This window comes from Sebastes fasciatus, chromosome 15, assembly GCF_043250625.1.
Source record: "Sebastes fasciatus isolate fSebFas1 chromosome 15, fSebFas1.pri, whole genome shotgun sequence".
Classification (NCBI taxonomy): domain Eukaryota; kingdom Metazoa; phylum Chordata; class Actinopteri; order Perciformes; family Sebastidae; genus Sebastes; species Sebastes fasciatus.
The window spans coordinates 10619504-10635997 of record NC_133809.1 but is presented as its reverse complement, the minus strand read 5'-3'; the positions used below and the strand labels follow the sequence as shown (position 1 = coordinate 10635997).

At 37.4% G+C, this 16494-nt stretch overlaps 1 protein-coding gene across 2 annotated transcripts in view; it reads right to left on the bottom strand.

Annotated features, from left to right (window-relative positions):
• Nucleotides 1-8320, bottom strand: part of stag1a (STAG1 cohesin complex component a) — a 48799-nt gene extending 40479 nt beyond the window's left edge. The window contains exon 1 of one of the 2 annotated variants that reach the window (XM_074661412.1): nt 8086-8320. The gene's annotated coding sequence lies outside the window, so the exon portion shown is untranslated. The remainder of the gene's footprint in view (nt 1-8085) is intronic. The other variant, XM_074661411.1, reaches the window with a different exon arrangement.
• Nucleotides 8321-16494: the final 8174 nt, after the last annotated feature.

The window sequence follows — 16494 nt, the reverse complement described above, 5'->3', positions numbered from 1 at the left end:
TCTTTTCTTTGAGCCGTCTGTCTGAGGCTCAGTCTTTAATAAGATGTTCCAGTCTACAAAGCTCCACTTTACAGCGCTGGTGTAAAAAAAATGAGCTGCTGTCAGTAACTACAGGGCCGGCGATCCCAACACAGGCGGGAGAAACACTTCCTCACTGTCCTCTAACAAAAACATCCATCCAAAACATCCTGTAATAAAGTGGGGAACTTGACTTTTTTCAATGGATGCCAAAACAAACGTCAAACATTTCACTATCTATTTCATCAAATACTAGCTGTTCAATATACCTGCATCACCTGTTTTCATTTAGTAGAACACTTCAAGAAATAACATTTCTGATGCAAGTGGGCTGATTATAGCAGTGATTTAATTCCTTTTTATAAACTGAACTGTAAAGTGGAAAATACCACTGCGTTGGCATTTTAATTGGATGTTTTTAAGTGGTGGAAATAACACCACAGTAATGTTTCACTTGTTATGATGCCAGTGAGAGCAAAGTTTGTGGTTGCATTCATTGTAAAAGTCCAAAGATCCCCTCCATACAGGTTTTATGACACATACAAATACTTGAATAACAATTTGTGCCTGATGTTTTTACCACAAAAAAATGAAAATGACATCTAATTTTTCTCTCTCATTGAAAAATCCTGAATTTATGAATATGCAAGTATTTTTAATTTCAGAAGTTTAACTACTAGACACAAGATTTGTCCTTCACTAAACGGTCCATTCTCAGTATGTATGCTTTGAAGGTTTCAAGCTTCCATGTCACAAAATCATGCTAGTAGGTACACATCATACAACTCTAATTTAAGTCAAACTGAAATTACATTTAGTCTTCCCTTTATGTAGTCAAAAATAAAGTCAGTGTGGGTGTTTTTATGTATTGTTGTTATTCTTTTATTATTAAAAGGCAGGCTGGCAGAGTGTTGGTGTTACACCGTAGGGAACAACGTAAACTAACTTGCGTTTTAGCCAACATGTCATGGACAGACAGCAGGTTGTTAGTGGTATTGAAGAGTAAAAACCACACCAGCATCTAACAGGACAGAAGTGATATTTTCTAGTACGTTTATATGCTGTTTAATGTGCTGCAGCTGAGCAGCTAATTAACTATCTAGCCTGCAACCTGATGTTATAAGTGCACTTTTCCCTGGTGGATGTTTGTTTGGTCGCTCGATCAACCGGCTAATGTGCAGGACAAGACGGAATTAATTTATATAAATAGATACCGGAACAGTTGTTCATTTTTCAGCTGCTCCCATTAGGAGTCGCCACAGCGGATCATTAAGTTGGTAACCCGGGCTTCGACCGATCCGGTAAGGAAATCCGATTTTATGATCTGCACATTTGATTTGGCATAGGTTTTACGCCGGTTGCCACATCGCTTGGGCGATACATGTTTTGGTGGTGGGAGGAAACCGGAGAACTCGGAGGAATCCCATGTCATGTGTCACATGCAGCTCCACAAAAAAAGGCCCTGCCCGGACCGGTGATCGAACCAGGGAGGCAACAGTACTAACCACTGCGGCACCGGGCTGCCCAGATACCAGAACTGCAAAAGTAGGGTGCGCCACTATGAAACCAAAAAAAATATCAAATGTAAATTTCTCCGCTTTGGTTTTTAAAAGTTTTGCCTCATAAGAGAACATGAGACAAATGATTTACAGAGCAGATACCGGTATGTTAGCTGCACCAGACAAAAACAATGCAATTTCATTTCACTTAGACTTTAAGTGTAAAACTAGCTAACCACACATTTTCAAGGCCAGAAGAGTTAGATCAGCTTTATTTAGGGCCTTTGCTAAATAAAACAACTACAAACAGTATTTCAATTTGCAGGATTAAACATGTAGGGCTAGTAAAGCTGTACAAGGAACCAAGGATCAGCCCAAGATGCTGAGACGCATAATTACACTAAAGTAGCAGTATGTGTTTTTCTTAAATGTAGACAGTGGGCTGAAAAAGAAGTGCCTTGATGTTGGAAAGTAAAGCCGTGGTATTGTTTTCCCATTCTTGACTCTTTAAAAAACAAATAACAGCCACTGCCAGTCGGTAGCTTGGCTGCATCAGCAAACAGGTAAAAGCAGCTTGCTCAGTCGAGAAACCACTGAGCCGTGTAGGAACACCAGGGAGAGATCACAACACACACACACACACACACACACACACACACACACACACACACACACACACACACACACACACACACACACACACACACACACACACACACACACACACACACACACACACACACACACACACACACACACACACACACACACACACACACACACACACACACACACACACACACACACACACACACGCGACGCACCTAGTCTCATTACTGCTTAACCTGACAGCTGAATATCATTACTTAAACAAATACCCCCTACTACCAAGTTTTCTGACCCATCATTATGTCGACACTGCATTACTATGTTATTTCACAACATGCACGTCTACTTTCCAGACAGTCTCACAATTTCCAGCATACTAGTATATTAATATTTTACATTATTATACTAATGGTAGTTTTAGCCATGTGGTAAAGCACCATCTGTAAAGCACAGCTAGCATGCATTAGAATACAAGCTCTCTTGTGTAAGGAAATCCAATCCATGTGATCCGGTTTGATATGTGTGTATAAACATCTACTTCCCAGCCAGTGCACATGCAGTGGTCACCAGCTGCTACAGTAACCTTGTTGTCCTTTTTGAGTTACGAAGGGCTTGGGGATTGTAATTGAACGCAGAAAATCTATGATTACCAGGTTTGTTTTATATGCTGCCACCCTGTACTTGATCACTAATAAACTGTTGATAACTGTGGCTGATAATACATGAACAATTAATGACATTGTCTATCAAAACAGTGACAGTGTTGCTACACATCATACCCCCCAAATGCGCCCTTCTCATTGTTGATTAAAGTTACTACAGGACCAGCAGCTCTTCACACTTTGGCATCGCTTTCAAACAATCAATATTTAACTTAATGGTGCCTGAGTTTTCTGTGTAAGTGTAATGGCTTTAAAGAGGTCACAATCGATTGGTGGCATCACTCTAATGTCTGTGTAATGAGGCTGCAGTGAAATAATATTGTGTTTCCAATTAATCAAGTAACACTATGAAACCGTGACAACAAGAGCTATGTCAACAACTCAATTTGTGCAGCTTTCAAAAGTGCAAAAAATAACTGCAACTTCAAATTTAAGTTGGTAATTTGCAATACTTTTATTGTATATAATGTGTCTAATGTTTATGTTGTGTGTTTTTGTGGTGTTGTGTGTATCCACGATGCTGCTTCTTTACAACTGTGGTACACAAGCTCACAGGCTTACATTCATTTAAAAAAGGAAAAAAATGCTCAGAAAAACAGCTGGACCTCATTTCAACAGCCTTCTATTAAGTAAACAAATTCAGAAATCGTATTCCCGACTTGACACGAGTTGCCCTGCACATAAAAAAAAAGTGACAGACAAACAGATCTGAAACCAGCAATGCAGCGAATTACTCACAGGAAACCACATCACAATGAAAGCCTTAAATCAGGCTTCAGCCAAGGGTGACGAAACTCTTTTAGACAGCGTTACTCAGGTCTCTTTGCATATTGACATGAGCAAGGCTTTCCTGAGGAAAAAAACCCTAATGATCGCACTACTGCAGCACCGTCATTTCACTAAGAAAATAAGGTGTAAAAAGCATGTGTTTGAGTCATTTTAGCAAACGATATACGTGTTTTTCTAGCACCATTATACCAATAAATTATAGGGAGACTGCAGGTACGTCATATGACTTTAGAACATTAGACTAAATGCACCTATGTATGTCTTCCTTATTCTATTATTTTCATTAACATAATTATGAAGAAGAGGAATTATCTCTAATCACTGTGCTTCTCCTGTGATGTGTTATATGCTTAATATATTAATAGACAGAGATTTAAACAGACTAATGAGGGCAGATGGAATATATTTCATTGCAACATTCATTCGGTTTTTCTTTGACATCCCTCTGACTGTGAGAAAACCGCCAAAGGCTGGACAACAATATGAACAGGAAATATTATTCTTTCTATAGCCAACATCTTGAATCAAGGTCGCCGTGTAATAGGCTCTGACAAATGTCAAACCCATTACATAATCTCCTGAGCTGTATCATTATAAGCATATGGCTCTAACAAAAAGCACACTGCACTTGAGCGATGAAAGCCTCCAGATTAGAAACTACTATATGGCACAATTCATGACGCAGAATCCACGTTTGCTGTTTCCAATTTGATTCATTGTCTTAAAAACAATACTTATTTATAGCTTTATGCTTACAATAATTAAGATATACAGTATCTTGCTTCCATTAAGATTTATAAAGAAAATGTTCTTTGCAGCATATGGACAAGCAATTCTCCTCAAAACAAATACCCATTACATATCCATCACTGCCTTTAAAGTGACAACAAACTACAGTATGTGCACTGCTAATAAGAATCATTATGTGATTCTCAGTCCTTTATAGGCGTATTATGGGAAGAGCCAGGGCAAAGAGCCAAGCGATTCAAGGGATAGAGGAAGGAGGAGGGATTATTCACCCTTTCTGTTAACCCTCAAGGTTTATAAAATTACATGTTCTTAACACCAGTCACCTTTAAAAAGTCGTGCAAGAAATGCCACTGCATGTCATCTTTAAACTGTTTCACACCCAAGACCAAGGCAAGGACAGTCTGGTGTATATAACTGAATATTTATCAATGAAACCTTAGTGGATTTTTTTAGAAACTCTGTGGTTTTCTCTGCTTTGCGGATAAAGCCATTTGTGAGTTATTTCTTCAATACAAGCCAAAGCATAGAGGCTCTCAGACCAACTACATGCATTACTATTAACATGGATATATATCTAAAACAACAATTTGGGAGCCAAATAAACTGTGTGTTCCTTAACGGTGGATGTTTATAATAGAACTAACTGTGCTCTGGCACAAAACATGAGGCCTGCTGTGACTCTTTACATGGAAGAGGAGCAAAGGTCACAGTGTGTGTGTCTTTGTGTGATCTCGAATGACGGTCACATATCACACCAAGGGATTCTGACGATGCAATAGAAGAACACCCAACTTATTTTCAGGTATCTGTGGAGATCTACTCTAAAATAAACAGAATTGCATTTAAATCTAACATCTGCTCAGGAATTACCTTTTTCCAGGTCTATACGGATGTACATGACTACACCATTCCAGCAGTTTTCAATAAATTAACACCTTCAGTTGTTTACACGCAAAATTTCAAAAGGAAGACATAATAAATACAAAATACATTTTGGGGAGGGACACATCTCTTTGGGTAGGCCACCCAATTACATGTTATGTGTGGGGGGAAGACTGGTTCACAGTTAGCAGCAATACTGTACAACAGACCAAGCAGCAATAAAACAGGACCTGTTGCAATATTCATGCGAAACAATAGCTTCCCTTCTGTAGCAGGAAGTGAAAATCACATTCACTTCAAGTTATTAACTGGACTGCAGCCAATTGTTAGAATCAGATTGTTCCCATAAGGATGTTTTGTGTGTAATACGAGTATAAAAATAAACAGGCATTTCATGAAAACCAAACTCAATTTATAATCTTAGGGGTGGGGATGAAAGACAATATCAATTTGTCAACCATCTAAGAGTTTGCCGTACCGTTTATTATCATGGTAGCTATCCCTTTCCATCTATTTTGGGCAACATTGCTAATTAATGAGCATGATTGATAATGGAAATATTGGATTTTTTTTTTTATTCTTCCATTAGGTACCAAATTTATCAGGTAATTGCTAGTGCTGGATTAGCCAAAAATGGACATTCATATCTGATTATTTCATCAATCAAACAGGTCTCAATTGATGATGCAAAACAATTTCTATATCACGATATATTGTTAATGTGATATAAAAATTAGGTATATAACTACTAGACCTGCAACGCTAAATCAATTAATTGGTTGATTGATTAGTTGTCGACTACTAAATTAAGTCGCCAACTATTTTGATAATTGGTTTGAGTAATTTTTTAAGAAAAACAATTCCAGCTTCTTAAATGTGAATATTTTCTGATTTCTTTACTCCTTTATGGCAGTAAACTGAATATCTTTGAGATGTGGACAAAACAAGACATTTGAGGACGTCATCTTGTCATCTCGTCATTACAAAACAACTAATCGACTAATCGAGAAAATACTCGACAGATTAACCGACAATGGAAAATAATCATTAGTTGTAGCCCTAGTAATAACAGTATAAAAATAAACAGATAATTCATTCAAACTAAACTGAATATATAATCTTAGGGGTGGGAATGTAAGATAATATAATTTTGTCAAACACTAAAGAGTTTGCCTTACCGTATCCTTTTCCCTCCAACATTTCTGGGTGTATTAAGAGTATTTTGGGCAATGTTTCTAATGAATGAGCCTGACTGCCTAAGGAAATATTGGATTTTTATACGATTGTTCCATTAAGTACTCAATTTGTCAGGTATTTAATTGCTGGATTAGCCAAAAATGGACATTCATATCTGATTATTTCATCAATTGATGATGCAAAACCATTTACAGATCATGATATGTTGTTATTGTGATATAAACAACCCAGCCACCCATATATGATGCAGCTCTGCTAAGCAACCGTTTCGCCCCTTACAATTAGGAAGAAGCTATATTTTACACAAAATATGGTATGGAAATGTTTCCTAATTCAAAAAGATGTTTTTAAATATTAGAATTTTTGCAGATAACATTCACACATAATGGCCTATATTTTCAGCAGAACATTTGTTTAAAAAAAGGAAATGTCAACGGCTCAACAGGAATAAAACTATTCCTAGAGAGCCACCGTCATGCATTTCATTAACACATGCAAATCAAACAATGTTTAACACGTATTGCTTAACTTCTGCAGGATAAATGAAATATGGTGCTTGTGTAGTATGGAGTGACAATAATGTGGAGATAAGTTGGCAGGAAAGCCAGCAAGCTGCAGATAGCAATCCAAGACAGCCTGCATGCAAAACAAATCACATGGCCTGACTGTAAACAAAGCAAGTTATGCAACAATCTGAGATCCATGCACACTTGCCAGGAGGCACTCTTGACCCCACTATCATCAACTACCCCTAACTACTAGGGTGAGCTGCAACACACACAGGTCAGTATTATGAGAAGAGGAGGAGGGACAGCCCAGAGAAATGAAACCAGTTTGGACGTGTGTGTGTGTGTGTGTGTAGATCTGTAGCTGGTTGGTGGAGCCCATCCCCCCTATAATGTGACTCATGTTTCCCCGCTCAGTGTGTGCCTGCTTCCCGCACAGAAAGGGGGCGGGAATGGGGGGTGGAGGTGGAGGGGGGAAAGAAGAACAAGCGCCATAGTAATGTTATTTAACATGCACAGAGTCCATACTTGCAAAACACACATTATTAATGTAGTGTAGTAAAAGCAACACGTCCATTAGCAGTGTGAAAAGTCAGCTGCTACTCTTGCAAAAACTTGGAAGGCAAAGAAGAAGGATGCTGATGTTGACACCAGAAAAAGTAGCTCATATTGTGCATCTATGAGTGTTATTAAAAGGGTTGATAAGTGGCATTTGCGTTATTGACAAACCCACAGAAAGAAAGGAGGAGGTGCACTACTGTACTGTAACATCATAATACAGGCTGTGCAAATGGGAGAAGGTGATGCTTCCTTGCAAAGAGCAAGAAAACACGTCACACCGCATGGCTCTTTATTTGTTGACAAGCCACAAAACTCAAGAGCTTGGTGGCTAAAACAAGGCCGGCTCTGCGACAAGACAGCCTCCTCTATAGCAAGTTGTCTTGCTGAAATGGTGGTGGTGCTAGCTCTGAAGCTAACGTCTCTTCTGCTAGGCTATAATGTAACTGAGGAACACAGAGAGAGAGAGAGAAAGCACATTCACCCTCTCCCGTTAGCCGCTAACCGCCCATCCCCCAACCAACAGTCAGTCTGTGTCCACCATCTTTAATCTGTGCTCCCGTCTCTCTCCTCACACCCGCCGCACAAAACACGACAAAAACCCCAGACACTCACCTTTAACGAACATCGCCGAATCGATTATCACCTTCCCGAAATAATGAATCGATTATCGGTTATAATATCGTGCGTGTTTTAATATTGAAAATTGGCCCGTGCCGAGCGGAACCGCGCCTTGAGAGAAGAAGCAGCAATCCTAAACCGCCATCTGGTGGTATTCTGCTCTCTGTGATGCAGCGGGAGCGGCGCAGCCTCAGACCGAGACACAGCTGCCCCCTGGCGGACACACAGCGGGCCGGGAACCGGGGAGACTCGGACGCGCGCCTCGGGGGTGGGGGGCGAGCATGGGAAAGAAGGAGGGACCCTCCAGCACTACACTCACGGGGACGCGCACAGGAGCAACAGAGACACCCCCCCTCCATCTCTCTCTGTCAGTTATTATTTTGACAAGAATATCTAACATATTCTCAAAAACAACACATGAAATACTTATATATTATGCACACATTACAGCAGGACATTGCAATATAATGCAACCACTATGAGTTAAAATACAACAAAAATGATATGTGTATTGCATAATATGAATTGTTCTGCATTATTTGTATTTGTTTACAATTTAAAGAAACACTTCACTAGTGACATTATATTATTATACACACATTACAGCAGGCCATTGCAATATAATGCAAGAGTTAAAATACAACAAAAAAATTCCTTAACTAATACCAGAGGAGATTAAAAGATATATTGATATGATATATTTAAATATGAATTGTTCTGCATTATTTGTACTGTATTTGTTTACAATTTAAAGAAACACTTCACTAGTGACATTGTATTTTGTTGGTCATTATTGCTTTTTACATATATTATTCTGTATATACACTTATATTTACTATTCACTCTAGGAAGGGGGGGGGGGCAAAGGAGGACGGTCTGCAGGACAGATAATAATGCACTATACTCACTTTTAACAGTCTCTTCTGCACTATATTCACTTTTTGAATAGTCGTGTATAACAGCTGTTACCCTGCACTCATTATTGCTTTTTATATATATTATTCTGTATATACACTTATAGTATACTATACTATACTTGTATGCACATATGTACGCACATAATAGCTCTATGTTTATTTTTTACCTATTTTTTTTTTTACCTATTATACACACATTACAGCAGGACATTACAATATAATGCAACCACTATGAGTTAAAATACAACAACAAAAAATCAATACCATAGGAGATTAAAAGATACATTGATATGATATATTTAAATATGAATAGTAGAATATGAATTTTTCAGCATTATTTTTATTTGTTTACAATTTAAAGAAACACTTCACTAGTGACATTGTATGTTGTTGGTCATTGTTGCTTTTTATATATATTATTCTGTATATACACTTATAGTATACTATACTATACTTGTGTGTAGTACATTGAGAGCAACTTAAATTCCTTGTATCTGTATACATACTTGGTCAATAAATCTGATTCTGATAGCTATAGCCTACATGTATGAACCATAACAATACTGATTAATCTGTGTATTATTTTCTCAATTAATCATCTAATCTATGAAATGTCAAAAAGTAGTAAAAAACGCATATTGCATTTATTTTTTATAGGTCTCGAAATGTTTTGTTTTGTTATTTTTTACCTATTTTTTTTACCTATTTTTACCTATTATACACACATTACAGCAGGACATTACAATATAATGCAACCACTATGAGTTAAAATACAACAACAAAAAATCCTTAACTAATACCATAGGAGATTAAAAGATACATTGATATGATATATTTAAATATGAATTGTTCTGCATTATGTGTACTGTATATACACTTATAGTATACTATACTATACTATACTATACCTGTATGCACATAATAGCTCTGTTTATTTTTGAACTATTTTTACATAGTATTGCATAATATGAATTGTTCTGCATTATTTGTATGTGTTTACAATTTAAAGAAACACTTCACTAGTGACATTGTATGTGTTTGGTCATTATTATTATTATACTATACTATACTTGTATGCACATAATAGCTCTATGTTTATTTTTTACCTATTTTTTTGTACCTATTATACACACATTACAGCAGGACATTACAATATAATGCAACCACTATGAGTTAAAATACAACAAAAACTAATACCATAGGAGATCAAAAGATACATTGATATGATATATTTAAATTTGAATTGTTCTGCATTATTTGGATTTGTTTACATTTTAAAGAAACACTTCACTAATGACATTGTATGTTGTTGGTCATTATTGCTTTTTATATATATTATTCTGTATATACACTTAAAGTATACTATACTATACTTCATTAATTTCATTCTCACTGTGCAATATCATTTTACACTTGTGCAATTATGTTAATAGTCTGTTTATTGTCAATACTGTATATACTGCTCCTATTTTTATACTTCCTTCTATTTAAATGGTTCATATTTTGTTGCACTTTGTTTAGCTCTTTTTTTACTGTGTTAGCTGATGCATCTTGTTTTTTGCACTACCCCCTTTGCTGCTGTACACTGCAAATTTCCCCACTGCTGGATTAATAAAGGAATATCTTATCTTATCTTATTATTGTTTTTTATATATATTATTCTGTATATACACTTATACTATATTATACTATACTTGTATGCACATAATAGCTCTATGTTTATTTTTTACCTATTTTTACCTATTATACACACATTACAGCAGGACATTGCAATATAATGCAAGAGTTAAAATACAACAAAAACAATCATTAACTAATACCATAGGAGATTAAAAAATACATTGATATGATATATTTAAATATGAATTGTTCTGCATTATTTGTACTGTATTTGTTTACAATTTAAAGAAACACTTCACTAGTGACATTGTATTTTGTTGGTCATTATTGCTTTTTACATATATTATTCTGTATATACACTTATATTTACTATTCACTCTAGGAAGGGGGGGGGGGGCAAAGGAGGACGGTCTGCAGGACAGATAATAATGCACTATACTCACTTTTAACAGTCTCTTCTGCACTATATTCACTTTTTGAATAGTCGTGTATAACAGCTGTTACCCTGCACTATATTCAGTTTTAACAGTTTTCTTCATCTCCTTGTATTTTTATATCTGGTATATTTTTTTGTATTTTGCACTACTAACTTTCTTACTGAATTTTTACTAATATGTTTTGCACTATGGAACTGTGATGCTGGAAACTTGAATTTTCCTCTGGATCAATAAAGTTACTATCTATCTATCTATCTATATTATACTATACTTGTATGCACATAATAGCTCTATGTTTATTTTTTACCAATTTTATTTTTTACCTACTTTTACCTGTTATACACACATTACAGCAGGACATTACAATATAATGCAACCACTATGAGTTAAAATACAACAGTAAAAAATCCTTAACTAATACCATAGGAGATTAAAAGATACATTGATATGATATATTTAAATATGAATTGTTCTGCATTATTTGTATTTGTTTACAATTTAAAGAAACACTTCACTAGGGATGTTGTTGGACATTATTGCTTTATATATATATTATTCTGTATGTACACTTATACTATACTATACTATACTTGTATGAAAATAATAGCTCTATGTTTATTTTTTTTACCTATTTTTGTTCAGCTTTATTGTCCTTGTCTCTAGCTGTATTTGTATCTTCCTGTAAATTATTCCTGGAGATGTGTGTAGTACATTGAGAACAACTTAAATTCCTTGTATGTATACACTTGGTCAATAAATCTGATTCTGATAGCTATAGCCTACATGTATGAACCATAACAATACTGATTAATCTGTGTATTATTTTCTTGATTAATCACTTAATCTATGAAATGTCAAAAAGTAGTGAAAAACGTATATTGCATTTATTTTTTATAGGTCTCGAAATGTTTTGTTTTGTCCGACTACCAGTCCAAAACCCATATACATTTTATTTACTATCATGTATGACAAAGACAAGCAGCAAAACCTCACATTGGAGAAGCTAGAACCAGCAAATGTTTGGTATTTTTGATTGAAAATGACTGAAACGATTAATCGATTATCATAATAGATGCAGATTCATTTTAATTCAATTAATCAACTAATAGTTGCAGCTCTAATAAACTCACTGTGGAGCACATGATGTCTGCATAGATATATTACAAAGCATGTCAGTGCATTAATGACCTTTGACCTTTTCATGCTTTCTCTACCTCTTTCTCCCTCTTTTTCATCTTTGCCTCTCTACCTTAAACAGAGAGAGAGCGAAAGAAAAGAGTGAGTATGTGCACATGGCCAAACTCCTATACCATTTGTCTCCATGAGGTCCTTGGGCTGAAATTGGACGCGCATAAACCCAATTACAGAGCCTGGATGTGAGCACATTACTCACTACTGCCTCACTAAAGAGAGAGAGATAGAGACAGAGAGGGAAAGAGTTAATCACATTAGTTCCACTTGAGAGTCATTAAGTGGATATCAAACACCCGCATTACTTGTATGTGCGTGAGTGCACAAAACTAAATTTATTTACATTTAAAAAAGATCTTTTGTATTATATAAGGCAGTGACGCACACACACACACACACACATAAACATACCGGTTGGTGTTTCATCTGACGGACGCACTTTTGTTCGCCATAGCAACAGCACGTCTTCCCCATAAAAGCTGCAGCCAGATCCTCCCCTCAGGGTTATTTCACAAAAACAAACACTCACACACACATACACGCAAATATTCAGACATCATTATTCTATAATGGTTGGTGTAATGAGGCATTCCACAGGTGCCATGTGTATCAAACAACATCAAAAACATTTAACAACGCCTTTTAAATAATCCCCAGAGAAACATTCTGTAAAATTGGAATTACGTGTGTATGTTTTGACAAACCGAACGAAAAAAAAACAGTTTTTTTCTCTCTTTTTTCCCATAATCCTACGCATGCATTAAGAAACAGGTACGAGTATGGGAATAATATGTGAATATAATAATCATCATTATCATATTCCACGCATACTCACGTCTATATAAATACAGAAGACAGTCACACACGAGAACCTGCTCTGGAGATCCAACCCAGTGGAATAATAGGCTCTTTTTTGGATTCCCATTCCTGTTATTTGAACGAGAGGTCAGAGGTCAGCTGCAGAAAAGCAATGCTGGAATAAGCAGGATTTCATTGTTTTTCTCCAGGTCAGAGGCTTGCCAACATGATGGATGATCTGCTTATCAGTATCCTGTACCATGTTGTTGCCTTTTTAGTTTATTTATCAGCTTACATGATTCATAAAAGCTAGAAAAATGTCAAAAAAGTTCCTTCTGTAATACTCAGATGGTCCTGTTGAGGAAGTATCCTTCTCCAGAAGAGAGAAGAGAAACTGGGTCAGAACAGCAGCATGCAGAGTTTAGCATTATGTCCAGAAAAAAACAAAAATCTGTGCCAGAAAATGGATGATTTTGCAGAGCAGGAGGAGGATCTGGTGCCTGTCAGAGTATCACTGATGGGGTGGCAAAATATATCTCTTTTTCTTCTGTGTTCTGCAGCAATTGTTTGCACACAACTCTATCTGTTTTATTTATGACACCTGGTTCAAATCGCTAAACATGCATTTTGTTTCTGCCAGATAATGACACCATGCTGTATTTAAAAACATGTCAATATATCACCTTTGAGCCCTGCTATTGCCATTGTCATTACTGTACCTTCTGGCTGTTAACCCATATTATGCATACTATACTGTATGTTCTAAATGCAGGATTTCATGGCAGTCAGTGATCTCACTTACACATATTGACTCACAGCAATGATGTTGTATAAATAAACATGCACATTAAAGAACCGATAAATAATATAGCTGCATATGTACATTCATAACTCTGCTTATTTAACCGCCCACATTGCTGTGAGGAATTATTATGTGCGATTACACAATCAAGCCTTGCACAAAAACACTACCAATACCACCACTTATGAGAAATTCTATCTGGCTGTTTATCCTCTTGTCTTCTACATTTTTTTCAGCCAGACAAACTCAGACAAAATGGGTCGGTCTGTGCAGGGTGTTGCATCATATTGCAGCGTTTTGCTGTGGATTTTAAGCTTTTCATGTTTCCTTTGTGCCAAAATCCCTATTATTAATGGGTTCAACCTCTCAAACACATTTTGTAGACACTGTCTTGCCCAGGTTAATCTGTCTTAAACCTACTATATTTAAACTCATGAAGGCGTTTCACTGAGACTACACCTTACTTTTTAAGTATGCATGGTGCAGTGTTGTTACATAACAACACACATGGATCAAAACGTCTGGATCCATGTTGCCCCAGTTAGGAGAGTTTTGACACAGATTTTTGAAAAACTGTGGTATGCATACGCATGCAAACATGGCCATGCGTAGATGCACACACATGACGTCCTCAATCGCAGCATCCGAAAGATAATATAAAAAAACTTTTCCCGGGGCTGTAACCATGGCAACAGAGGCTGTCTGGCGCGGCATCAGCAGAGCAAAGCCTTTTTGACTGTCAAGGTAATCACAGGTTATCACTCAAATAGTCAAGAGCAGTGACAAACATCTAGATCTGTGGGAAAACACAGGCCTGAGGGGGCTTCGAGGGTGCTTTGATGACGGCTCACTTCAAACCTCGTCTCTTTATTTAGGCTGAAACGCACTCCTTTGACGTATTGAGAGTTACGTAGTAAAGGGTCTGATTTATTCTTCATCTCATCTCTGGGGCTGTTGACTAACGGAGAGGCTTGACGTGGCGGTTCTACGCCTCTTCTATTTTTAATTCCCTCTGACCTTGCTTGCAGCGTTTTCACCCCCCGAGGCTTTTTTTCTTTTTTGCTCACAACCTCTCTGACACCCCATTCCTGACTCCACACGTCTCTTTTGCCTCCTCTGTCTCCTCCTGCTCTTGCCCTCCCTCCCCTTACCCCTCTCTCTTCGTTTCCACCAACGTGGTAATGCAAAATGTATGAGAGGTAGAGTGCTATATTAGCTTGAAAAAAAAAAAACAGTCTATCACAACCTCACTTGTGAACCAGTCATCGTCCGTCACATCCACCTCCATCACTGTAACACACAGATGGTAGTGGACATAGCCAAGGCTTTATTTTGCTGCAGTGTGTGTGTTATACACACCACCAGCTCAGGCTCCTAATTTCCATATAAGATCTTCATCTTCTCCCCATTTTCATTTCTTCTGTTTTTTCCAATTTTCTGTTTTTGACTCCCCTGTTCCTTCTCCCCTCCACCGCGGAGGCCCGGTGATGAATGTGTCCTGTCTGTGGTTGCGGTTCACTTATTTCTGCTCTCATCAGCTCCTGCTGTAATGAGAACAAGTGCACAGACATCCAAGGACCCAAGCTTTGAATAATGACATCCTGTTTATAGTTCATAAACACTGAACGCCCCAAAATGGACCTATTTAATAACCTTGCGACAGTGTGAGGAATATTAATTGATGCTGAATAGAAATCCCTCCTGTTTATTTATCATAGAAAACGCTTTAATTAAACTGTTAAATTCAATGACCATGAGTGGTAATATGTGACTGACAGACGGAGAATCATGATGTCAAACAAGTGTGAAATTGGCAGAGAAACCCAGCCTACATGTGCTAATGTGTGTGAGAATAAGTGAGAAACAGAAATAGACAGAGTGTGTTTGAGAGGCAGATTGAGGAAGAAAGATTCACACAGGAAAACACCAAAAGATGCTGATTGAAAAACCCAAGTTTAGCTGCCAGTCTGTCCTTCACCACACTCTATAATTCATTTCATCCTGACCAGACGGAGCAAGGAAAGCTTCTTGATTCTGGTACTCGCATGTGCTTGAATTCATCAAAACCCTCTCTCCCCGCCCTCTTCTCTCCACTACTCCGCTCTCATCCTCACCCATTTGCCTCCCTCCTTCCCCCACTTCCTTCCTCCCCGCTGTCAGCTCATCTCTGCTTCCTTCAGCATATTCTTATCACAGCGAGGCACCAACTCCTCCCTGGAGGCTGCACCTTCGTGTTTGGATATTATGAACCTATTATACCCAAAAGCAGGCCTGCAGAGTAGACGATGGGATTTAACTAGTGCCCTAAATAGCTGGGTCCGATGTACTCTTATTCACCGTAACCATGGAAACACTAGATATTCCTCCTCACCCTCAGAGAAATAGCCTAAAGCAAATGCATGGGTGAGATAGAGAAAGACAGATATGCAGTCAGGTAAATTCTCGACCACCATGCATCTCTCCGAGGAGCATGGCCACTATAAAAAACAACCCCAGGGACACACAACACGAGGAAAGTAACTTTTTCTATCTGTGCTCCATACATTTTGTCCATATCGAACTCATTTTTAACAGCCAATTTTGGCTGCATTCCCATGGCAATTTTGTGAAAACAACCCGGTTGTGTTGAATAAATAAA